The following is a 25,857-nucleotide window of genomic DNA, read 5'->3' on the forward strand; positions in this document are numbered from 1 at the left end:
AGCTGAGAGATCCAGCTAGGGTCCCAGCTGGCAGCCAGCTGAGCTGCCAGTGAACATTAGTAAGTCAGTCTTCAGATAACATAGGTCCCAGCCTTTGAGTCACCCCAGTCGACGATGAGTGGAAGGGAAACAAACTGAGCCTGTCGTGTCCTGTATAAATTGCAGTTTCTCAAATAAAATAAATGTTTTTACATAACTAAGTTTTGGGGTGATTTACTGTACATCGACAGGTAATTAGTATACTACTACATAAGAATAGATTAAGACCCATTAAAGCTGGTATTTTTCGGTACTAGACCACATTTCAAAGTATATACCTATAGAACCATACCCAGACCTTTCTCCTAAAACCCATCCCCTCATAACCAAAACTAAACTCTTGATGAACCCTGACCTGGCCACCTAGCCTGCTGATGATGCCAATGAAGCAGATGGGTGACACAGTCCTAATTCACACAGATTATGTACAAAATAGAGGCAGCTAGACATAATTCTGTACCACACATATGCTACAGACTATCTCCAGCCAGTCCAGTGCAACCAACAAACCCACGTATCACCAATCAGCAACACTCAAAGATTTGGCTCTTCTAATATGAAATAAAGATAATTCACGGTCTTTTGGCTTTAAAAAACCCACTCATCCCATTTCTCCTGCCCTGAGCTTCATCTTTGAGAGCCTCCTTAAACTCCTGGCTGGATCAGGTTTCAGGCTTAGCAATAAAGCTTTTTCACTTAGTGCTCAGTCTTTGGTCTCTAAGAGTCGTTACTGCTTTAACAGTTTGGAGGTCCCAGAGAGATCATGTGATTGCACTGCCAGTGAAGCTGACAGACACAGACACTTAAGAACCAACTGAACCCTGGGTTTAGCAGGGTTTTGGCACCTTCTGATAGTGATTCAGCTGATTTCAGCTCTGAATTTGTTCTGTTCTGTCCCAAAAGTTTCTGTTTATTCTGGCTCAGAGCCATCTGGTGTCTCATGGGTAGAGATGGAGAGGAAATTTGGTCTCTTTCTTGAGTGACACAAAGAGAGGGGATCCATCCTGTATAGGTCTGTTGTCAGTCACCTGTGTCTTGTTGAAGAGATTCCTCAGAAAACTCGTGGTTTGGGCCACATTTAAGGACTGCAGGCACTAGCCTACGGGATCCCTCTCAAGTGCCTAGGAACTCTTGTGTATACATTTGTCTAACACAAAGTAAAGGAATCTCCTTTTTTTTTTTTTTAAGATTTTTATTTATTTATTTGACAGAGATCACAAGTAGGCAGAAAGGCAGGCGGAGAGAGGAGGAGGGGAAGCAGGCTCCCTGCTGAGCAGAGAGCCCGATGTGGGGCTTGATCCCAGGACCCTGGGATCATGACCTGAGCCAAAGGCAGAGGCTTTAACCCACTGAGCCACCCAGGCGCCCCAGGAATCTCCTTTTTGATATTTGTTGTAGGGGATATCAATTCAAAGAATCAAGTATATGTATATTCATTAGAGTCCAAGTTCATATACATTTCTAATAATATGGTATAATTACACCATGGATAGTTTATAATTGCAGCAGCCACTAGGGAAATCATGATTTCAGTAATGACTTCTACTTCTGCAATACCTTAGAACCAAAGGAGGCAAAACCCCCAAGACAACAGTCTACTTTCTTAAACTGGTACACCAAGACATCTAAATTCCTCAATATCTCATAACTAAATTCCTTGAAGGACTCCCTGGCAAAAGCTAAAGAAAAGGCAGCTTAATCTCGGTGCCTAACTTCCTGCCTCCAAAGCTTAGCCTTTCCCCCAGTGTTCTAGAATCCCAATGTTCTGATTCTTCAGATGAAGACCTCATACTTTTCTGTTTATCATCACAGGCTTCCCTAATATCTTCCTCCTTTAAATATAATGGTCCAATCTCCTCCCTTGTTGCTAATCACCCACATAGTGAGGAACAGACAGTCATGCAATCTCCATCAGCTATGTATCACTCTTCAAAAGTAGGTCATGCTGTTGTTTTTAAATTTTAGTACCTGAGGGAATCTCCAAACCCACTAAGAACCAAAAGTTCTCTAAGGAATTTAGAATACTTTTAGACATCTATACTTCCAGGCCTTCCAGAACTTCGCAAGCTTATACAGACTACTAATTTCCCCAACAGAATGGCAAAGATAATTAAAAAAAACAAGGCAGGATCCTAATGCAGCTCACATATCCTAAATCAGAAGAAAGTTTAAAGAAAGCTAAAGACATAGAAAAGTGCTTCTGGCCATCCCAGAAGCCTTTCTTACCAAAGTAGATTGGACCGAAATCTAAAATTGCAAGCAAAATCATTCATAATCAGATTTTAGAAATTTTAGGAAGTATTTGGATATAGACCTGGAGGCAGACCACCACAAGGTCTTTTCAGCTCCTTAACAAATTAAAACCAACACTAATGAGATTGGCAAACATTACTTAGGTGAATTATAACAGAATATTATCAAAGAACTCTGAAACAATGAGAAGGGGAGGGAAGGCCCACATGTCCCTTTAAATTAAAGAACTTAAAGTCCAACATTTCCTCCTATGACAGATAAAGAACTGGGGAGATGCTGCACCTATGAAAAATTCAGGTACTAGAAAAGTGACTGTCCCTTAAAAATTCAAGAAAGGAATCCAACAATCTAAATTACAGACAGAGTACAGACACACCTCTGAAGATATTCATAATACTCTATTATATTCTCTGTTGTTACCAGACAAGATGAAAATAATTTTCTGTTCAAGAACAGACCTATAAATTCCTAGTGGGTATAGGGTCTTCTGTTTCTACCTTAAATTCCTTTCTACTCTTCCTCACTGTACTAAAAGAATAATAGCGGTGGTATCACCAATAACGCTATTATCCTCCCAGTCTCCCAACTTTTACCAATTTCTATTAGTCCATTAGCATGACCTCTCCTCTGTATAATTTACTAGGTTGAGGCTTGTTCTGTAGATTGCAGCGTCTGTAGAAGGCATATATTTAGAGATCCCAAATGAAAAGTGTGCACAAAACCAAATTACTGCAGCTCTAGACACCACTGTTGTCTTGTGACTTCTGGCCTCTCCTAACCCACCGTTAGACAAGACCTGTACTCTTTGAACTAAAAATTTTACTGGCACAGGCAGAATATATGGTGCTCACCCCATTAAGAATTCAAACCGAGGGGCGCCTGGGTGGCTCAGTGGGTTAAACCTCTGCCTTCAGCTCAGGTCATGATCTCAGGGTTCTGGGATCGAGCCCCACATCGAGCTCTCTGCTCAGCAGGGAGCCTGCTTCCCCCTCTCTCTCTACTTGCCTCTCTATCTACTTGTGATCTATCTCTATATATCAAATAAATAAAATCTTAAAAAAAAAAAAAAGAATTCAAATCGATCCTTACAAAACTCTGCTTCAGTCACTCCAATAGTTAAACCTGAAGTGATTATCAAGAATAATTCTCATAGGGGCGCCTGGGTGGCTCAGTGGTTTAAGCTGCTGCCTTCAGCTCAGGTCATGATCTCAGGGTCCTGGGATCGAGTCCCACATCGGGCTCTCTGCTCAGCAGGGAGCCTGCTTCCCTCTCACTCTCTCTGCCTGCCTCTCTGCCTACTTATGATCTCTCTCTGTCAAATAAATAAATAAAATCTTAAAAAAAAAGAATAATTCTCATATTGAGCCTTCTTAGAACAAAGATGTATTGTCTTTTGTAATACTCCCCTATTGCTCCTTGAGAAAACTAACGGAAAGGACTACAGATTTGTTAAAGATCTCAGGGTATCAATGGAATTATGATCCTTAGAATCACAGTGGCTCTTAATGAAACACCGACTTTCCTCCTTCCATAAGTAATCTAACAGCACTGTTCGCACCAGAAGCCCACTGCTTATCTTGCTAAGACATACAGACCCTGTTTGCATTTGGGGGCACTTTCTCTACGTACTCGATGGGCCCCCCGTGCTACCCAATTCTTGTTACTTCCAAGCAACATCTGACACTTCTGTCAACCATCTTACCTCTTATGAAATACTTTTTTGTTCACTTTTTATATCCCCCTTCAACTGTTCAAAACTTACTCTTGCAACATCATTTCCTCCTCAGATAATGGAGAACTACATAACTGCTGAGCAATAATTCAAAAATTAATTATGCCCAGCTCTGATCCTACAGATACCCACTTCTGTCAATTCTGATTTAACATTGTTTGTGGAATGACTTATCTCAAAAATGACAAAGGCATTCCCCTACAGGATATGCTGCTACCAATGAACATGTAGGCACTGAAGCAGGTTCACTGCTTAGTGAAACATGAAGAACCCCTACCTTCCTGTCAGATGATCAAGGAATTCATTTCATTAGAGGAGTTAAACAGAAGCTCTGTAATGTTGTGTTTTTTTTTTAAACTAAAAACTCCACTGTTCCTATTACCCCTATTGTTTCAGAAACCTTTCATTCTTCCTAGCCTAAAGTTTTGCCACTAGCATCAGTGGTCATGCAGTTGTTTCCTCAGAGCACACACAGACTTTCTCCATATGAAATCATTACAACGTGCCCAACAAAACTGGGCCCCAAATCCACTAAAAACTTATTCTTACATGCAAATCTAGCTAAATACTGAGAGAGACTAACCTGAGTTACTCAGTCTTATCCCCAATAACTGTAAGTGACTTTCCTCTGGAAAGGACCTCACCTCAAGGGACCATTTCAAGTCCACCTGACAGTGTAGTTGTCAACAGCTACAATGGTCAAGCTTTAAGGTGCTGATGCATGGGTTTATGTATCACAGTGAAAACAAGCTACGAATCCAGACCAGTGGATTTATTAAAATAACTCCAGAAGCAGATGACTCCAAGAAACACACAACTTGCCCCAGAACCATAGATCAAGCCAATGACTGCATATATAGACAACTTCTGAACAAGATACTGGAGGAAAACATAGAATGATACGTTCTTTAAAAAAAAAAAAAAAAGACTGCTCTAGTATTTTTTTCTGGGGATTTAAATCAAATACCAAGTGATCATTGTGTGAGTGAGACCAAGTTTAACTATGTTTAATTCTTTGTACAGTCAAAACACAGGTTAGCCTATGCACTGGCAGCTAGCTATACACCATAATCTCAAAACAGGAACACCTATATGCACTCAAGACATGTACACAGGTCACTTCTGGCCAGTCAATGGCTTATCTGACCAACAAATCCATATGTCACCAGCCTACCAACAGCACTTTGCTTTCCTAATATGGAACGGAGATTGTCTCATAATCTTGGGGTTTAAAAGGTCTTCATTTCTCACTCCTCAAATGATTCTCACTCCTCCCTAACTCTGCGCTAGATCAGGTTCCCTGCTTAGCAATAAAAGTTCTTCATTCAATGCTCCAATTTGGATCTCTAATAGCCTTTATTTTTCTCTTTGGTAATGGTTTTTAGGGTTCTCCCCACTATCAAATTTTATCTTTTCCTCTCCCCCTCAAGTTTAACAGTATCACCAATCCACACAGTCATCAAGAAAGCTTGGAAATTAACCTCTATCCATCATCTATACAACCACTAGAGTAAACTTTCTAAAACAGAACTCATACTGTATCACTTACTTGCTTAAAATCCTTCAAGGGCTTGCCAAAACACCATAGCACACAGGGCACTTTATAATTTGGTCCCTGAACACCATCTTCTCCAGCCTAATCTCACTATACTCCTTCAATATAGAATACCTCCTTCATTCTTACCCAGCTTACATACCTAGTTAAATCTTAACAGTCTTTAAAAATTGAGCACAATCATCACTTCCCAGCAGAAAGTGATCCTTAACACCTACTGAGTTACCCGCCAAGTTTGATTCTTCTTTCTCAGTCCTCTCATGGTAATGTGTTTATTTCTACCACAGCATTTACCAAAATAAACTGAAATATCAGACTGTGAGCTACCTTAGAAAGAAAGATGTCTTACCACCTCTTCTCCTACCACAGCACCTGACACAGATCAAATGCTTAATAAATATTTCTTTACTGAATGAATGACAATCTCAGTATGTTGGACTTCACTACTTTAATGGTCTCAGGGGTCTGTTTCTTTTTTTACCCCCCAGCTTTAGTAAGAAATAACTGACCCATAACTCTGTGTAAATGTAAGGTGCACAACTGATGATTTTCTTTTCAAGATTTATCTATTTATTAGAGAGAGAGAGAAAAAAAGAGAGCACGCACACACAGGGAAGGGCAAAGGGAGAGGGAGAGAAAAACTTTCCCAGACTCCTTGCTGAGACTGGAGTATGCCACAGGGCTCAATCTCACAATCCTGAGATCATGATGTTAGCCAAAATCAAGAGTCAGACAACCAACTACACTACCCAGGGGTCCCACAACTGATGATTAGCACAATAAGGTTAGTTAACTGAAGTCTACTCCTTAAGCGGAAAAAAACTTTGGTATATAAATACTCTCTTCTAGGTATCATCGTTTATTGAAACTGACCTTTTAGTCTTACAACAATCTTAAGAGATGGATATAATTTTATTGATGAGGAGAAGACGACTCAGAGCCTTAAAAATACCACACAGGGCACCAGGGTGGCTCTGCCGGTTAAGTGTCCAGATCTTGATTTCAGCTCAGGTCACAATCTCAGGGTTATGTGATTAAGTCCCTGCGTTGGTTAAGCATGGAGCCTGCTTCAGATTCTACCTCTCCCTCTTCCCCTCTCCACCCCCCACCCCTACCCCCAGCTCTCTCTCTTTAAAAAAAATACCAAGCAGAAAAGGAAAATTCTTTTCCCTTCAAAATTCATACTCTTTTCACCACATTTTGCTGTTTGCTTATGGATAAAATCTAAAGAGAAAATAGCCTCCTCTCATCTACTGTGGCAACTTCATCCCTCCCCACAGCATGATTATAAACAGTAAAGAGTATTTAAAAATCCTTAAGTCTGAGCAATTTTCACTGCACTAGAATTAAAGGGACAACCAGACCAGCATAAGCCACAAATTTCTAAATAGATAAAATTTCCAGAGGAACCAAGTGAGGTCCTGAAAAAGAATCTTGGAGACTGGGACTAGGTAAGAATCTTAAAGATTTTTCAGTTACACAAAAGGCTAGAAAGAACGACAAATAATCTTAAGAAAAGAAGCTAAGAAGGGCAATGTGAATAGAATTTTTAAAATAACATAGCAAAAGGGAGACAGAAAGCAAACAGAACTAAGAGAACAGAAGCCAGGAAAAACAATCATGATAATAAACAGGTAAACTATTCAAAACCAAAAAAAGCCTATTCAGAAACCTCCTACAGGAAGAGCCTAGAAGAACACCCACCAAAGAAGGCTGCCTTGAGACAACAGTTTTGACCTAAAGTCTACAGGAAATGAATCTGGTGGCCTGAGTGCAGGGGGGAAAAAAAACAAAACAAAAAAAAAAAAACCTCATCCTAAAACATAGGCTCCTGGTGGAGAAAATAAAGGCTTAGATACAGAAGACGTAGAGAAAACCTGTAAAACAATCACCCTAAGCATTACTGAGGTTTAGAAGAATGACCTGGGAAATCATGAAAAGATTCCTGGAAGGAGCTATTTAGTATTTTAAACAAGTTTCAAGCTGAGAGACATGAAACGACTTGTATTTCAACTATATGTCGTCTGAACCCAGAAATGTTCTCATAATATGTGTGAAAATTAGCTATAAACCTGAGCCCAGTGAACAGGGTGGTTTTACAAAAGGAGACAATGAATGACCAGGAAAGACTAGCCACTTGAGGTGACTAGAGGAAATAACCAACTGTTTTCGCCCCTAGGTTGTGAAATATAAAGTTAATGCAGATTAAGTCATTACCAAAGATCCTATCAGAGTTTGTTTGTTTTTACAAGAGGCTTCCAAAGCCATGTCTCCATCAAGTAGAAAACCACTTCATTTGAGAGATTATCAGCTAATTGGGAATTTCTAAAATTATACGATCCTGCTCAAATTAAATGCCACAGAAGAAAGGGAACCTGTTACTCTGCAAGCCAGCAGAGAACACAAGAAGTTAGTTCCTGCCATGGCACCCAAACTGGTACAACAGGTTGGTGTAAGCAGTAAAGCAAGAGAACTGTCTGTTAATACTATCAGACCTAAAAATTTCTATTTAAAGGCTCTAGGACAACCACAGGGGGCAGAAAAAAAATAAATGACGGTCCATCCAGAGCTGAAACAAATTTACCCCAAATATGTTTTTTAAACTGTCCTTAGAAAACCATAAGAAATACCCAGAGTTTGCCGCTCAGTAGCTGAACTGATGAAGAACAAGCTGCTTTTACAAACTTCTTGAAAGCTCCAGCTAAGAGCTTTCCTTGGATAGGACTGAAGAAAACTTAAACATCCCCTGGGGCCCTACTTTCACCAGCACTCAACCAGCTCAAGGGTATCCTTAAAATTACCTCCTTCAACTGAATTTGTGAGGTCAAGAAAGCTAAAACAGAAAAGTCTCCATTAGTTTTATCAATAAGGCACGAGTCTCCTCACCAGGAGCAAAGACTGGACTAGCACAAAATGGAAGGTGAAAATGTGAACAGTAATGAGAGGAGGCTATTCTTACCTAAAAGTCAAACTTTTTACAAGAATATAGGAATTAAAGGAAAAGGGCTAAAGAAAAGCTTTTTAACATGAGAGGCACATGTGGATATTTAAATTCTGAAACAAGTATAAAAGGGGACGTGAGGGGTGCCTGGGTGGCTCAGTCGTTAAGCATCTACCTTCTACTCAGGTCATGATCCCAGGGTCCTGGAATCAAGCCCCACATCAGACTCCCTGCTCAGCAGGAAGCCTGCTTCTCCCTCTCCCACTCCCCCTGCTTGTGTTCCCTCTCTCGCTGTGTCTCTGTCAAACAAATAAATAAAATCTTTAATTTAAAAAGGCGGGGGGCGACTTGACAGGTAAAAGTTTCAGATCCCAAAAGGAAAATTAACTGGACTTGATGAATGAGGAACACACCTTGATGGAACACACCGGCTCCTCGATCTACTGTTTTGTGAGACAAAATGCATTTAACCAATGCCCACCCCACCTGCAAACAACAACACCAAAATGGTGAAATGTGACAAGATTCCAAGCTCTACTTCTGATCTCATTTTCAAAGCCTCTTTATGGGTGTAAAAATATTTACACAATGACTACTATCCACTGAGTGTTTACTATTTCTCAGGCACTAGGCTAAGCACTTACATGAACTAGCTCATTAAACTCTCTAGATTAATACTGTTCCCATTTTACAGGAGAAAATGAAAGTTTAGAGAAAATCAACATAGAGCCACCCTGTGAAGTTGCATTCCACTATCATATATTGCCTCTCAGATCATCCATTAGCCAGCCATCATTGCGGTTCTAAGCCTCTCTTTAAAAACAGGAAAAAAGGGTGGGGCACCTGTATGGCTTAGTCAGTTAAGCATCTGCCCATGATCTCAGGGTCCTGGGATTGAGTTCTGCACAAGGCTCCCTACTCAGCAAGGAGTCTGATTTTCCCTCTCCCTATGCCCCTCCCCAGTGCTTGTGCTCTCTGTCTCAAATAAATAAATCTTTTAAAAGGGGGGAGAGGATTTCAATCTCCGTAAGTTTTGACTTAATTAACTTTTGACACAATGATCACAAATTTCTCCATTAGTCCATATGTCTGAAGGTAAAATGGCCAAAATGTCCTCTTTAATCTATACCACATGGTTTTAAGTCACTGTGTCCCAACACACTCCTAACATCAATCCTCCCAGGGAATGTTCACCAATTAAATGAAATGAATCCCCAATTGATTACACTCAGTCAGCTGTCAAAAAGAGACGTGGGCAGAAAAAAACATCTTCTTAATTCAAAACACTCACTTGGCCTATTTGACCTAAAACCTGGTTCTAAAGAACTTACAAATGCTTCCGTGTGTGCCCCCACAACCCGCTTTTTTTTTTTTTTTTTTTTTTTTTTTTGGCTCAAGAGAAAAGACAAAAAGGAACTGCCTGGGGAAGGGGCGGGGCCGGTGGTATGGTGGGAAGACTTCAAAAGCCTCCAGAACTGCCAAGAAATCTAAATGGTTTTGGAAAACAGTATAACACAGAATCCTGAGTAAAACCCATCTGTGTTCAAATTCTATCTTCCCTATACTTACTAGCTTTGAGCCCTTATACAAATGACTTAACCAACATCAGTGTCTTCTGAGGACTATATATTTATAATATTTGTACCCACCTACTTCATAAGATTACTTTGAAAATTAGATAAGAGGATTTAGGTAAAGAATTTCTTAATACAGGTGTCCTCCACTATCTGAAAGTTTGCTTTACGCCACTTCACTCTTAGGACAGACCTGTATCAGTACCTGTTTTCATTACCCAAAAGAAATCCTGAAGAAGAGAATTTCGACTCTACAAAACGGTAATCACTTCTTTGCTATACACAATTTCAGCTTACAAAAGGTTTCATAGCAACGCTCTACTTCTGAATAAACAGGGGAAACCTTACTAGGCAACACAGGTACATGGTATTTATTATTACAATAAAAGGTAGAATCCCTAACAAGAGACTCCTCTATAACCAAGATGTTGGGAATTGATCAGAATCCCTTAAAATCAGAAGGAACAACAACTTCAAAGAGAAAGTGTAGTATAAAAACAGAAGCAGAGGCAAGAAATGCCCTTTCCACTGACTCCTCCACACCCACTCCAGTATCATTCCATCTCAGGCGAAATGTTTGTATTAGCTAGTAAAATAGTTAGTCATTAACATAAACCCCTTTTACCAAACAATGTAAGAATAACCATTAAGTGTGTCATATTCCCTTATGGCAAGCCTAAATTCCAGGACTGAACTACACTCCTTGGTTTGTTGTTCACGTAACATAAATGATTTCACAATTTCAATTAATTAGAGGCATCATGGGTATCACTAAAATTCTCATCTCTACAATTCTGCGGCGTCAGTAGTATGCTTAATACATTGTACATAGCCCTCAATACTATATGTGATTTAGAGGTAGCAAAAAAAAAAAAAAAAACCTATTAAGAATTTTATATGAAGGGGGCACCCGGGGGGCTCCGTGGATTGGGCCACTGCCTTCGGCTCAGGTCATGATCTCAGGGTCGTGGGATCGAGCCCCGCATCGGGCTCTCTGCTCCGCAGGGAGCCTGCTTCCTCCTCTCTCTCTGCCTGCCTCTCTGCCTACTTGTGATCTCTCTCTCTGTCAAATAAATAAATAAAATCTTTTTTAAAAAAAAAGAATTTTATATGAAGATACTATATAAATACAGAAAATGGAAACAAAACACTTCAGCTGATAAAAACTGCCCCCCCTTAAAAAAAAGAATGATGAAAAAAACTCTTGACAAACCCTCCTAGTTGAATTAAATATGCTCAAACAAGAGTTCAGAGATGTACAAAAATGAACAACAGAAAGGGAAGAAGGAGACAGAGAGGTGGAAAAGAATCCGGAAGAGGAGGAGGGAAAAAGCAACAATAATTGACCAAACTCAGGACAGAAACTGAAGAAAGTAAAACTACTGCAGAAATGGGGGAAAAAAAAAAAAAAAGGTCACGAAGTGTCCATGGAAGAGAATCAGATGAAAAGCTGATAAGGATCACTGAAGAAAGGCAGGAAGACAACAAAGAGAATAAGAAGGAGTTAAACGGAGGCAGAGAGAAAGAGACTGAAATGAAAGGGAGAAAAAGAGGTCAATACACATACATATAATTGGGAGTCTCTAAGGAGGAAAAACAAAATAATAAAAGATTTTTAGAACTAGTACTTAAAGTCACAATACAAAACAACTATCCAGAAATAAGAGAAAGGAAATCTACATCGTGAAAAGGGCCTGTCATACCTGGGAAAACAGATGCAAACAATAAACTCTGCTAGTAAAACTAGACACAAAGACAAAGAGAAATCCCCAGAGCTTCCAGGCAAGATCAAATTAGTACTCCTAAGAAAACAGGATGATCTCAAACTTCTCAAGAACACATAGGAAGGCAACTGTGGGGAAGTATTTTCAAGAAATTTAAGGCAAGAAAGTGTACACCAAAGGTTTCATATCAAGCAAAGCGATCTTTCAAGTATCAAGACTTTAAAAAAAAACAATTGTTTTCAAATGTACAAGAACTCAAGAAATATTCTATCCATGGACCCTTCTGAGGAGTAACGCAGGATGAACTTCATCGAAGTAATAAAATAACCGAGGCAACTTAAATAAAAGAATTGGGGATGAGCATTTTATCTATTTAAAAAAATTACAAAGAAGGGGCAGTGGGTTAAAGCCTCTGCCTTAGGCTCAGGTCATGATCTCAGGGTCCTGGGATGGAGCCCTGCATCTGAGCCCCGCATCCGGCTCTCTGTTCAGCGGGGAGCCTGCTTCCCTTCCTCTCTCTCTCTCTGCCTGCCTCACTACCTACTTGTGATCTCTGTCAAATAAATAAAATCTTTAAAAAAAAAATCACAAAGACGACAGGACACACATAAAAGCAAAGTAATACAAATATTGTATGTTCTGACAGATTTTATATATAATACCCTGATAACAGGGAATATTAAGCACATATACACATAGAACCATAATAAAAACTGATAATTAGGATCACTCTCCTGCAAAAAATCAGAATGTTTATATATATTTAAGATTTTATTTACTTATTTTAGGGAGAGAGCTCATGCACGAGTGAGGAGACAGGCAGAAGGTGTGGGAGAGAATCCCAAGCAGACTCCCCACTGAGTGAGGAGCCCTACGTGGGGCTCAATCTCAGGATCTGGAGATCATGACCTGAGCCAAAACCAAGGCTGGATAATTAACCAAATGACTGAGCCACCCAGGCACCCCCAGAATGTTTTATAAAGTAGAAACATTATACTCTCTGATCTCTGAAAAACAATGTAATCAATGAAATGAAATTCTTTATTATTGATTAGAATTTTTCACTCAGCGGGGCACAGTGGGAGCCATTTCACTCTGGGCAGGAAGACCCGGGATATGAACAAATCAAACATCTGCTTACAGGATTTTTGTCACTGAAGCTCTAACTGATCTCCTCATTGTGCCTCATTCACCTTTCCATCCATCCGTATAGCAGCAATACCACATTCAGGGCTAACAAAGCAGGCAACGGAATGAATGAATTCGCACAGGCAATGAGGATAATTGACCTCAGAATCAATTGAGAACTACAAATTCACCAACCACTGTGAATACCAATATGAAAGCTTTTCTTCCAAGAAAGTGTAATGACATCCTGAAGTAATCGCAGAAATTTGCAGCTTGCTCTGTTTAACCCTAAAAATGACCACCCTAGACACAAAAAGACTCATTGAAGCTTTTTTTTTAGTATATGTGCTGCCGAAGCGAGCACTCATTGGAGCTTTATTCCCCAAATGAGGCAAACAACTTTTGAGGCTTTATTAAAAGTAAATGAAAAACTTCACACTGTCAAATACAGTAGCAGAAATAGGTTTATCACATTTGAATTTAAAAATTAGCTCAAGCTTTGCGCAGTGGCAGTATCGTAGCCAATGAGGTTTATCCGAGGCGCGATTATTGCTAATTAAAAATTAGCTCAGTGCAACTCTTGTTGGGTCCTTTATTCTCCCTTAAACATGGTGGTCATTAAAGCAGGGTATTGTCTATAGCCCTAGGTTTTTATGCCATTTCTGTTTTGTTTTCTTTTTAAAGATTTATTTATTTATTTATTTATGTATTTGTGAAAGAGAGAGAGGGAGGGAGGGAGGGAGGGGCAGAGGGAGAGGGAGAAACTTAGGCAGACTCCACGATGAGCCCAACACAGGGCTCCATCTCAAGACCCTGAGATCACAACCTGGGCCAAAACCAAGAGCTGGTTACTCAACAGACTGTGCCACTCAGGTGCCCCCGGCCATTTTAGATTTTATGTTTTCCTTTCTAATTCTTATATTTATTCTTGTCTTGTAAGTAGTTCCTATTACAATAATGATACAATGACGAATAAAAGCAGTAATACTCTTTGAACTTATTCCTTATCCTAAGGAGAATACTTCTACCATTTGATCATTCCCGTATGATTTTTTCTTTATGATTTTTTTAAAGATTTTATTTATTCATTGACAGAGAGAGAGAGAGATCACAAGCAGGCAGAGAGGCAGGCAGAGAGAGAGGGGAAAGAGGCTCCCCGCTGAGCAGAGAGCCCGATGCAAGGCTCCATCCCAGGACCCTGAGATCATGACCTGAGCCAAAGGCAGAGGCTCAACCCACTGAGCCACCCAGATGCCCCTCCTTCATGATTTTACTATCAAGTTAAGAAAGTTTCTTCTAAGCTTCTTTTTCTAATCACTTTTTAATATATGTTAAACTCTGTTCCTGCCATCAATTAGGATGAATATATGCTCTTCCCATTTCGTTCTATTAATGGGTGATCACTTAGCATGTCTTCTATAGTTAAATAACTTTGCATTTTAGGAAAACGCCTACTTGGTCAAGATCAATTTTGTCTTTTTTTAATTTTAATTATTTCATATTTTGAAAGGGATTAAACATTGCTAGAACCAGTTTACTAATCACTTAATCATGAAAGAATTTCCTCCAGAATACCCTTACAGAAAATATGCTCAAAACTGCTGGAGATCACAAGTTCTATATGTATATATGCTTAGAATCAATCTCTTATCCAAGTGCCATAATTACAGGCTTATTAAAACATCAAAGAGGAGACTTCAGTCCAAAGTGATACAAGATTTCATTTTTTTTTTTTTAACAAAATAGACAGGTTTACTAGGCTTTCATTTCTTAGGAAAATGTATCAATTCTAAAAGAAATCAACTGTGTGGAAAGAGAAGTTTAAAAAAAAAAAAAAGGTATTCAGAAACTACTGCCTTAAAAGTTAAGTCACTCTGGGGGCGCCTGAATGGCTCAACCAGTTAAGCACCTGCCTTCGGGTCCGGTCATGATCCCAGAGTCCTAGGATCAAATCCCATACTGTGTTCCTTGCTCAGCAGCATGCCTGCTTCTGCCTCTGTCTGCTGTTCCCCCTCTTTCTCTTTCTGACACATAAATAATAAAAATAAATAAAATCCTTTTTAAAAAAAGAAATAAAATAGAATGTAACAAAGGATTAATATCCAGAACATATAATATATAATATATAATATATAATATATAATATATAATATATTAATATATTAATATATAATATATTAATATATAATATATTAATATATTATATATTATATATTAATATATTATATATTATATATTAATATATAATATATAATATATAACATACAATATCCAGAACATATAAACAAAATCTTTAAAAAAAAGTGAACACTTTTTACTCTATACACTTACATATATTGTTTGAAATTTTTATTGAGAATGTAGACTTATAATGCTTGTATAATTAAAAATGAAAATTAAAATGCTTAACATTTACTACTTCCTGGGCTTTTAAGTAATTTAGATTTCAAAAATTTGCTTTATAGGGGCACCTGGGTGGCTCAGTGGGTTAAGCTGCTGCCTTCAGCTCAGGTCGTGATCTCAGGGTCCTGGGATCGAGTCCCACGTCGGGCCCTCTGCTCAGCAGGGATCCTGCTTCCCCCCCTCTCTCTGCCTGCCTCTCTGCCTACTTGTGATCTCTGACAAATAAATAAATAAAATCTTTAAAAAAATAAAAAAAGAATACACAATATTAAACTCAATTGCCATTAGTATATAAATATAATTTTCAAACATACATACATATATCCCCTCAAAGATAAAAAATGTATTATATTATACTATGTAGCAACTATATAGAACACTTCATAACAAATTGTCCACACAAAATAAGAGCTGTATATAGGGGGAGGAGAGGGGAAAAAATGAAAAGATGAAACCACAGAGGGAGACAAACCCTAAGAGACTCTTAATCTCAGAAAACAGATTGGGGTTGCTGCAAGGGATGGGGGTGGGGAGATGGGTTGGCTGGATGATGAACATTGGGGAGGCTATGTGTTGTGGTGAGCGCTGGGGGCTGTGTTAAGACTGATGAATTACAAACCTGTACCCTGAAACAACACATTATATGTTAATTTAAAAACAAGAAAAAAGTTGTTACAAAATCTCATCAAATATCAGACACAGAAAAAGACACTCATCACAAATTCCTATAGAACAACCATTCAAGTAGATAAGCTTTTGATTATTTGCACAGAGGAAAATATATAGAAAATCACAGATTATATTTCTAGGGGTGCCTGGGTGGCTCAGTCGTCAAGTGTCTGCCTTCAGCTCAGGTCGTGATCTCAGGGTCCTGGGATCAAGCCCCACATCGGGCTCCCTGCTCAGTGGGAAGTTGCTTCCCCCTCTCTCTCTGCCTGCTGCTTTGCCTACTTGTGATCTTTCTCTGTCAAATAAATAAAATCTTAAAAAAAAAAAAAAGGAAATTATAGATTATATTTCTAGAAAATATGAACTATAGAAAAGGGCATCACCCTGTATATGTGCCCCCCCAAAAAGGCTACCTAAACCCACTTCCTTAAAATATAATCTAATCTAAAGCTATAGAAATTCCATATTTGTGTTTGTCATATAAATACGTTTCAGAAACATGTTCTGAGAAACACTTTAAAATTTTCTCCATTATTAAAAAAACTAAGACCTTTCACCAGTTGTCAAATATTTCATGCCAGACAAAAGCATCTAAGCACTATTTTTTAAAAATGAGAAACATTATACATACATTATGAAAGGATTCTGGAAGTACAGATTAGACATATTTCCTACCCTGAAGTCTAGTTGGGAAACCATGACTAAGAAACATAAAACAACTACTATCAAATTAGTGCTAAACAATTAGTGCTAAACCAATTTACTAAAACACACCAGCACAAAAGGCAGCCCAAAATAGGAAAATCCAATTAACAGAACAAATATTTATCAAGCACGCAAGTATATGGAGGCACTGTGTGTGGAAAATAAACACTATAACAAAATTCAATCATCTAGTAAGGCAGTTAAGACAAGCACAGTAGAAAGCATTAAGTAACAAGTGTCTCAAATGCAAGCAAAGAGTTCTGAGATTTCAGAGGAAAGAACTCAAACTACTTCTGAAGAAGCTGTACAAGAGAGGTATAATTTTAACTGAACTCTAGAAATGGGTATGATTTTTCATTAGTAGAGATGAGACTGGAGAAGAGATAACCCAGGAGGAAGAAAAAAAACAAAGACAAAATTTTAAATGGAGGGGCAAGATAAACGAGAGGGTAAAAATGAACATTACAAGTTCTCTAGAACCTAGGTTAAATGAAGGAAAAAAGTAAGTCTTAGACATAGACTTGAGTTAATGTCTGGAATGGTTTGAGTGACAGACTAAGTCCGGATTTTACTAAGTCCAGATTTTACTAAGTCTGGAACGGTTTGAGTGACAAACTAAGTCTGGATTCTCCCTTTTGTCCGTCAACAAGAGGGAAATACTAAAGGTTTCCAAGCAGGAAAAATACATCACCAAAGTAAAGCTCTAGGTAAGATTAATCTGATAGTGATGTCCAGAATGGACTGCAGGACAAAAGACTCAAAGAAGAGAAACCATTTATTTGTTAACTACAGCAACAACCTCAGTCTGATATAATAAAGACTGATTTAGGGTGGTGGAATGAGTAAGAATGGAAAAGTAAGGGATGGGTCTAGAGAGAGTCCAAAGCAGAAAAGGCAGGGCTTTACAGTTAGGGTTGGGAGGAATGCAGAATTAATTATAAATCCAAAAGTTCTCCCTTGTTTGAAATCTTTATTAACTTCTGAGTCCCTACTAGATAAAACCCAGACTCCTTAGCCTATCATTTAAGTCACTGTACAGTCTGACCTCAGGTGTTCCTTTCCTTCCCCTACCCACCCTACTCCACACATATAACTTAACATTTCATATCCTTTGCTTTTGCTCATGCTTCTTTTTCTAGCTGAAGACTGGCACAGCTTCAATCCAGAAATGGGCTTTGGAATTACAGGGACTGAGAGTGGGACAAAAGAGATTCCCAAAAGGAATAGGAGGATAAGTTACCAAGAGAAGGGGACAAAACCGAAACCATCCTCTACTTCAGCAGTAGGCAATTCACAAGATAGATAAAACGGGTAACTGACTGGGACACCTGGGTGGCTCAGTAGGTTAAGCCTCTGCCTTTGGCTCAGGTCATGATCTCAGGATCCTGGGATCCAGCCCCACACTGGGCTCTCTGCTCAGCGGGGAGCCTGCTTCCCCCTATCTCTCTTCCTGCCTCTCTGCCTACTTGTGATCTCTCGCTCTCTCTCTGTCAAATAAATAAATAAATGGTCTTTAAAGATTAAAAAAATGAAAATTTTTAAAAAAACGAACTTAAAAACAAACAAAAAAACAAAACTGGTAACTGATTACATCCAGAGGCACATTAAGAAAGTAGGAAGTGAGTGGAAATTAATCTTTTCACTGTATAATCTTCTATACAATCTAAATTTGCCATGCATATACATTTAACTCATTCATTGTTAGTTTTTTCATTTTTATTTTTTTAAGATTTTATTTATTTATTTGACAGAGAGAAAGGGAACACAAGCTAGTGGAGTAGGAGAAGGAGAAGCAGGCTTCCTACTGAGCAGGGAACCCAATGTGGGGCTTGATCCCAGGACCCTGGGATCATGACCTGAGCTGAAGGCAGACGCTTAATGACTGAGCCACCTAGACGCCCCTTTTTAGTTTTTTTTTAAATGATGTACAAAATATACAAAAACCAAGTAACTCGTCTCAAGTCAATCGCAATAGCAGGAACAAGTACCAAGTCGTCTTCATAGTTCAAGCTGACTACCCACATCAAGGCAACTCTGATCTTTCCCCTTCTCACTATATAGCAAAGTTAAAAACTTTTAAAGTACACTAATTCAGAATTCTGCAGACAGCATGACATAACAGGGGAATGCACACCAAAACAGGAGTCAGGAGACCACTGCTGAGTAAGCCACTTAACCTAAGATACTTTTTTTTATAATATGAAACTGGACCTAATGCCAGGGGTGGGGGGGGAAGTATCCACATATACAATTTTACATACAACCTAAGGGATTCACAGTACTCACCTGGAACCAATCCACAGACTTCTTAAAGAACCACATATCCCAGGTTAAGGTAATTACTTCCTTCCCAGCCAGCTTTAAAACTTGAGTGTTTATATTAGCAAGTATTTTAGCAATAAAGCCATAATGTAATTGACAAAAGCAGAAAAAAAAAAGTTCTGACAGTAAAAGTAATTAACTTGACTAATAAAAAAGACTTTCGGGGCGCCTGGGTGACTCAGTGGTTTAAAGCCTCTGCCTTCGGCTCAGGTCATGATCCCGGGGTCCTGGGATCTAGCCCCTCATCAGGCTCTCTGCTCAGCAGGGAGCCTGCTTCCTTTCTCTCTCTCTCTGCTTGCCTCTCCGCCTACTTGTAATCTCTGTCAAATTAATTAATTAATTAATTAATTAATTTTAAAAAAAAAAGACTTTCAAGGGCACCTGGGTGGTGCAATCAGTTAAGCATCCCAACTCTCAGTTTCAGTTCAGGTTGTGAGCTCCACGGTGGACTTCAAACTCAGTACAGAATCGGCTTACGTTGCTCTCTCCCTCTCACTTGCCCCACACATGCGCACGCTTGCTCTGTCTCTAATATATCTTTTTTTTTTAAGTTTTTTTGTTTTTTTTTTTAAGATTTATTTATTTGACAGACAAAGATCACAAGTAGGCAGAGAGGCAGGCAGAGAGAGAGGAGGAAGCAGGCTCCCAGCCAAGCAGAGAGCCCGATGCGGGGCTCGATCCCAGGACCCTGGGATCATGACCTGAGCTGAAGGCAGAGGCTCTAACCAGCTGAGCCACCCAGGCGCCCCTTTTTTTAAGTTTAAAAAAAGACTTTCAAACTCAAAAATTTTTAAACATACTATCTCACCTACAGAATTATTAAACACTAAAAACGTGATAATGTTCATGGCTAGCAATGCATTTTCACAAGTTTGGCTTTTGGTCATTTATAAACAAGGGTCTAGTATAGACCCCCCTCAAGAAAAAAATACACCAGTTGCCGCATAAAATTTCAAGGTAGAGTCTCCTATCCTTGACTTTAGGTTTATGGCCCTAGGACTTTCCTTCACCACCATCTGCCTTTCTCTTGAGGTACAAGGGTATAATCACCTGTGTCTTCCTCTTTCAAGGTATGCTCCCTCATTTTGATGGGCATATCCTTTGGTATCTTCTTAAGAAGGGATAAGTGGACAGGATTTGAGATCTGGCATGCAAAATACCTTTATTCTGCCTTCATACTTGATGGAACAAATGGCTGGGTTCTAGGCTACAAATCATCTTCCCTCAGAATACCAAAGGCATTGCTCAACTCTTTTCTAAGTTCTGAAACTGCTGTTGAGAAGTCAGTGCCATTTTTAATTCTTCATGTGAAATTAAAAGTTTAAGGACTGAGTGGTGAGACCCTCCCTCCCCCTACTGGCTATTGATACTTTTTCACTGTAGGGTGTCTGGCGGGGGTGACCTAGTGGTTTCATTAAGAGACTTAGTATTTGCGTTATCTCTGGAGCTGTCAATTTTTTCCAGAAAAGACTTCCTCATAAAGGATAAAAGGTACAACAGGCTGCTAGTGTTCTTGGAGTTGAGCAGTACAAGGGGGCTGGGAGTTTCACTGTTGAAGATGTTGCCAGCCCCTCACTCTCAGATGAGCCCTTCTCCCTTACCTTCCACAGTGTCAGGTATCCCTGGGACAGAAGCCAGTTTGGTTAATTTTCTCCACAAAGCAAGACACTTATTTTGAGGGCTGAAGAAGAGCAATCACCTGCCTGCCTGGAATGAATCTGCCTGGGAAGTACATACAGAACCATTTACAGACTAAACCATCTCCCGTTTGCTGCCTCCCATCTCACCTACAGCCTCAGAGACAGAGAGTGCCTCCAGTTCCTGAGGCCCTTCTAGAGATCTGTGACATGACCTAGCTTGAATACTGCAAGAAATCTGGCATACCTGATTTATATTCTACTTTCTCAGCTAGATTATTTCTCAGCTAAATATTATCCTAGTCCAACCACCTTCCTGAAATTTTTTCACATCACTTACTGTGCTGTCTCCTCTTCTGTTCTTTTTGCTCTTACAGTTATATGCTTCTTGTATCCCTTTACTCTCATGAAATGGGGTTTTGCGAGAGAACAGAAATAAACGTTTGTTCAATCCCCCATGCTTAAAAAGACAGTAGCTCAGGACGCCTAGGTGGCTCAGTCAGTTAGTCTGCCTTCAGCTCAAGTCAGGATCCCAGAGTCCTAGGATGGAGTCCAGCATCCGGCTCCTCACTCAGCAGGAAGTCTGCTTCTCCCTCTGCCTGTGGCTCCCCGTTTGTGCTTGCTTGCTCTCTCTCTCTCACTCTTTGACAAATAAATAAAATATTTTTTAAAAAGGCAATGGTTCTTGAGGCGCCTGGTTGGCTCAGTGGGTTAAAGCCTCTGCCTTCGGCTCAGGTCATGGTCTCAGGGTCCTGGGATCAAGTCCCACATCGGGCTCTCTGCTCAGCAGGGAGCCTGCTTCCTCCCCTCTCTCTGTCTGCCTCTCTGCCTACTTGTGATCGCTCTGCCAAATAAATTAAAAATCCTTAAAAAAAAAAAGATAATGGTTCTTGAATGATTATTTGATACTAACATATATACTAGGGTGCATCCAGGTTTTGCAAAGCCCAGAGTTTAAACAGTTTGAGGGTCCCACTTTAAGAATATAAAATTAGGTATGAAAGCAAATAGTCAATTTAGAATGGGAAAATCATAAATTTTAACAAGCTGACAAATACCACATCAAAACAGAAAATAACATTTTTTGTTTATTGACAGCCCTATAACTTTGCTCTAATTTTCCAGCTGCGTACTCTTTACCTCTTTCCATATAGCAGATTTTTGCAATTTGTTTTATTGAGATTAAAGTTGCATAACATGAAATTCACATTTTAAACTGTGCGATTCAATTCTTTTGTATACTTCCAATGCTATACAACCACCAATGCTAATTCCAGAACTTTTCCATCACTGCAAAAAGAAACTCAATATCTAGGCAACCACTAATCTACTTTATGTGTCTATAGATTTGCCAACTGGAATCATACAATATGTGATCCTTTATGTCTGGCTTCTTTCACACAGCATAGTTTTGAGGTTCGTTGATATTGTAGCATGTACTAGTACTTCATTCCCTGTTATGGATGAATGATATTCCACTGTATAGATAAACCAAATTTTATATATTAATCAGTTAATGGACATTTGGATCCAACTACTTTGGCTATTATGAATAAACTGCTATGAACATTCATGGATAAATTTTTGTGTGAACCTACGTTTTCAATTACCTTAGTTATATACCTAGGAATGAAACTGCTGAGTCAAATGGTAATTCCATGTTGAACTTTTTGAGGAACAGCCAAACTTTTTGCCACAGTGACTGAACACCATTTTCGATTCCCACCAACAGCATATGAGAATCTTTGCCAAAGAGGCACTAAAGTTTGAATGAAGTCATATCTGTTTTTCCTGTGCTTTTTGGTGTCATTTAACAAGTCAATTCGTATTCAAGGTCTTGTGTTTCCATCTAAAATTTTTCATAGTTTTAGCTGTTAAACTAGGTCGCTAATCCATTTTGAGTTAATTTTTTTTTAAAGATTTTATTTATTTGACAGAGATCACAAGTAGGCAGAGAGGCAGGAAGAGAGAGAGGAGGATGCAGGCCCCCTGCTGAGCAGAGGGGCTCTATTCCAGGACCCTGGGATCATGACCTTAGCCAAAGGCAGAGGACTTAACCCACTGAGCCACCCAGGCCCCCCAATTTTGAGTTAATTTTTATACATGGTGTAAGCTGGCACTTCGACTTCATTCTTTTCCATGTGGATGTCCAGTTGTTTCCAAAATCATTTGTTGAAAAGACTAACCTATTCCCATGGATGGTCTTGGCACTCCTGTCAAAGATCAACTGACCACAGGTATAGCAGATTATTTCTGGACTCTCAATTCTATTCCATTGATCTGTCAATGCTTATGCCAGTACCGCGCTTCCTCATGAGTTTTATGTCATTTCTACAGAGACAACACAGAAATAATTCAGTCCTTCCTCTAGCATAGTTGAACATATTTTTCTTGTTGTTGTTGTTGTTGGCCTCAAACAGTTTCTTTTAACACAGGTCCATTATTGGTAATGTTATGTAAACTTTTAGGATTGTGGTCAAATTTGGGAAAACTCTGAAGTCTTTTTCATACGAAGCTTTAAGATTTGGAAGAACTTTCACAGATTGGCTTTTGGCATCAAACCTTGCTTTTCCTCCACTGACCACATACTTCAGGGTACCAGAAACCATGGGACATGTTCATATTACTGTACCATTTCTAGGTCTGCACATTTATGTCACAATGCCAGTTGAGTTAACATAATAATATACAGTACTCCTAGAAACTATCCCTAAACTGGGATGGCTAACAATACCTTGACAATACTTGGACTATGGAACCAAATAAACATATCCTGCTAAAACCAGATTAAATGTATCCCCAATGTTGGTTTCCCCAAAACCAGATGCCCAAAATGCCTACAGCTATTCCAGTGCCACCAATACGTAGACAAGTGTGATAGAAGAAGTCGGTGAAAAAAGAGACAGTAATCTTAACTGATTGTGGTTAGGATATTTGCAAATTCTTCATAAGTACATGATAATATATAGGAAACGTTCTGTTTCTTGATCTGGGTGCTGGCTATTTAGGCGTGTTAGGTTTGTGAGAAATCAAGCTGGATGTTTATAATCTTTGTACTTCCCATGTATACAATATATACCAATATACCAATAAAAGATATTTTTTAAGTGACCATGTGAACTCATTGCCAGGGTCCCTCCAATAGAATCCTGAAAGTTAAGCTTTATTAGTTTCAGAAATTTCACCAGCTTCATGAGTTTCCCAGTAAACGCACCCCTATATGTAGCAAATTAGATATGACAAGATATCTCTTGGTTTCTACTATCACCTTGGAGACTTGGACCTTGCAATCTAGCCATGGCTAGTAGAAAGACACGCATGATGTCCCTAAGCAAGATACTCACCTAAAATGGGAAAGAGGTTAGTCTATAAACTGAGACATCTTTCTAACAGTCATTCTTTTTTTTTTTTTTAAAGATTTTATTTATTTGACAGATAGAGATCACAAGTAGGGAGAGAGGCAGGCAGAGAGAGAGAGGAGGAAGCAGGCTCCCTGCCAAGCAGAGAGCCCGATGCGGGGCTCGATCCCAATGACCTGAGCTGAAGGCAGAGGCTTTAACCCACTGAGCCACCCAGGCGCCCCTCTAACAGTCATTCTTTCAAAAAATATTTAAAGTACCTCCCAAGTGTTTACTTAGTATTACCCTAGGTGAATGAAAAACACACAGTCCCTGCCCGCAGGAGCTCCCAATCTAGTAGAGATGAAAGACAATGAGCAACATTAGGTAAAATCTAAGAAAATTTGAATGAAGATGGATTTTAGTTAATAACAATATATTATTCAAGGCACAAGTGACTTTTTCTTTTTTTTTTTTTTAATTTGTTTGAGAGAGAGAATAAGAGAAGGAAAGAGAGAGAACATGAGAGGGAGGAGTGTCAGAGGGAGAAGACTCCCCACTGAGCGGGGAGCCCGATGTGGGACTCAATCCTGGGGCTCCAGGATCATGACCAACTGAGCCACCCAGGTACCCCTGCACAAGTGACTCTTAATGACAGAGAACAAAATGAGGGTTGATGGAGGGAGATGACTGGGAGATGATCTAGATGGGTTATGGGTACCAAAGAGGGCACTTGTGATGAGTACTGGGTGTCGTACGTAAGTGATGAATCACTGAATTCTACTCTAGAAACCAGTACCGCAACTTGCACACTATATGTTAAGTAACCAAAGTTAAATTAAAATAATAATGATGATGTATCATTATTGATTCATTAATTGTGACAAATGAACCATACTAGGATTAGTTAATAATAGGGGAAATTGGATATGGAATATATAGGAACTCTCTGTCCTATCTTCCCAATTTTTCTGTAAATCTAAAACTAGTCTAAATCACAAGTATTTTTTTAAGACAATAAGTGTGTAAAGAAATGAATATAAAAATGAATTGAACAATGAATACTGTTATGCTGGAAAAAAAAAAGAAATAAATTAAAAAAAAAAAAATGAATTGCACTGGGCACCTGGGTGGCTCAGTTGGTTAAATGGCTGCCTTCAGCTCAGGTTATGATCCTGGAGTCCCAGGATCAAGTCCCACATAGGGCTCACTGCTCAGTGGGGAGTCTGCTTCTCCCTCTGGCCCTCCCCTTTCTGTGCTCTCTCTCTCTCATAAATAAATAAAATCTTCAAAAAAAAAAAAAGAATTGTATTAGAATTCCTCTGGAATTCTAGAATTAAATTAGAATTCTAGAATTCTGGAATTAAAGAATTCCTCTGAAGTTAGCAGGATATTGTGATAGACAATAATGAGCCTGGAAGCTACTTTAGACAGAATATTTAGGAACTCTGGGATGATACTTAAACTGACACAGAAAATTAAGTAACAACAAGATAAAAAAAGATCCCCACGTCCTAACCCCACAAAAACAAAAAAAAAACAAAAACACACACACATCAAGTGCCTGAGATGGGAAAGAGACTGACCTTTCCAAGAAGTTAAAACAAAATTAATTTGACTGTAACAAAATGAGCAAAGGAAAGACTAGTCACCAGGGGACAGATTATACAGGATCTTGTACAAATAATGTCGACTTCATTCAAAGCATAATGGAAAGCCACTGGAGAATCGAAGCAAGGGAGCAAAATCACCCAATTCACTTTTTTTTTTTTTTTTAACATATGAAGCTACTCTGTGGAGAATGGGTTAAAAAAGGGTAAAAGAAAAACAACACAAA

The 25,857-nt window shown here is 39.0% G+C and overlaps 1 protein-coding gene and 1 pseudogene across 1 annotated transcript in view; one reads left to right on the plus strand and one right to left on the minus strand.

The window, feature by feature from the left end:
* The window catches only part of SMURF2 (SMAD specific E3 ubiquitin protein ligase 2), a 118,723-nt gene that overhangs the window by 74,519 nt on the left and 18,347 nt on the right, over positions 1–25,857 (minus strand). The gene's annotated exons all lie outside the window — the stretch shown is intronic.
* LOC123930414 lies at positions 13,442–13,631 on the plus strand (annotated as a pseudogene).

The sequence above is a fragment of the Meles meles genome, chromosome 18 (assembly GCF_922984935.1).
Source record: "Meles meles chromosome 18, mMelMel3.1 paternal haplotype, whole genome shotgun sequence".
In the NCBI taxonomy this organism is placed as follows: Eukaryota; Metazoa; Chordata; class Mammalia; order Carnivora; family Mustelidae; genus Meles; species Meles meles.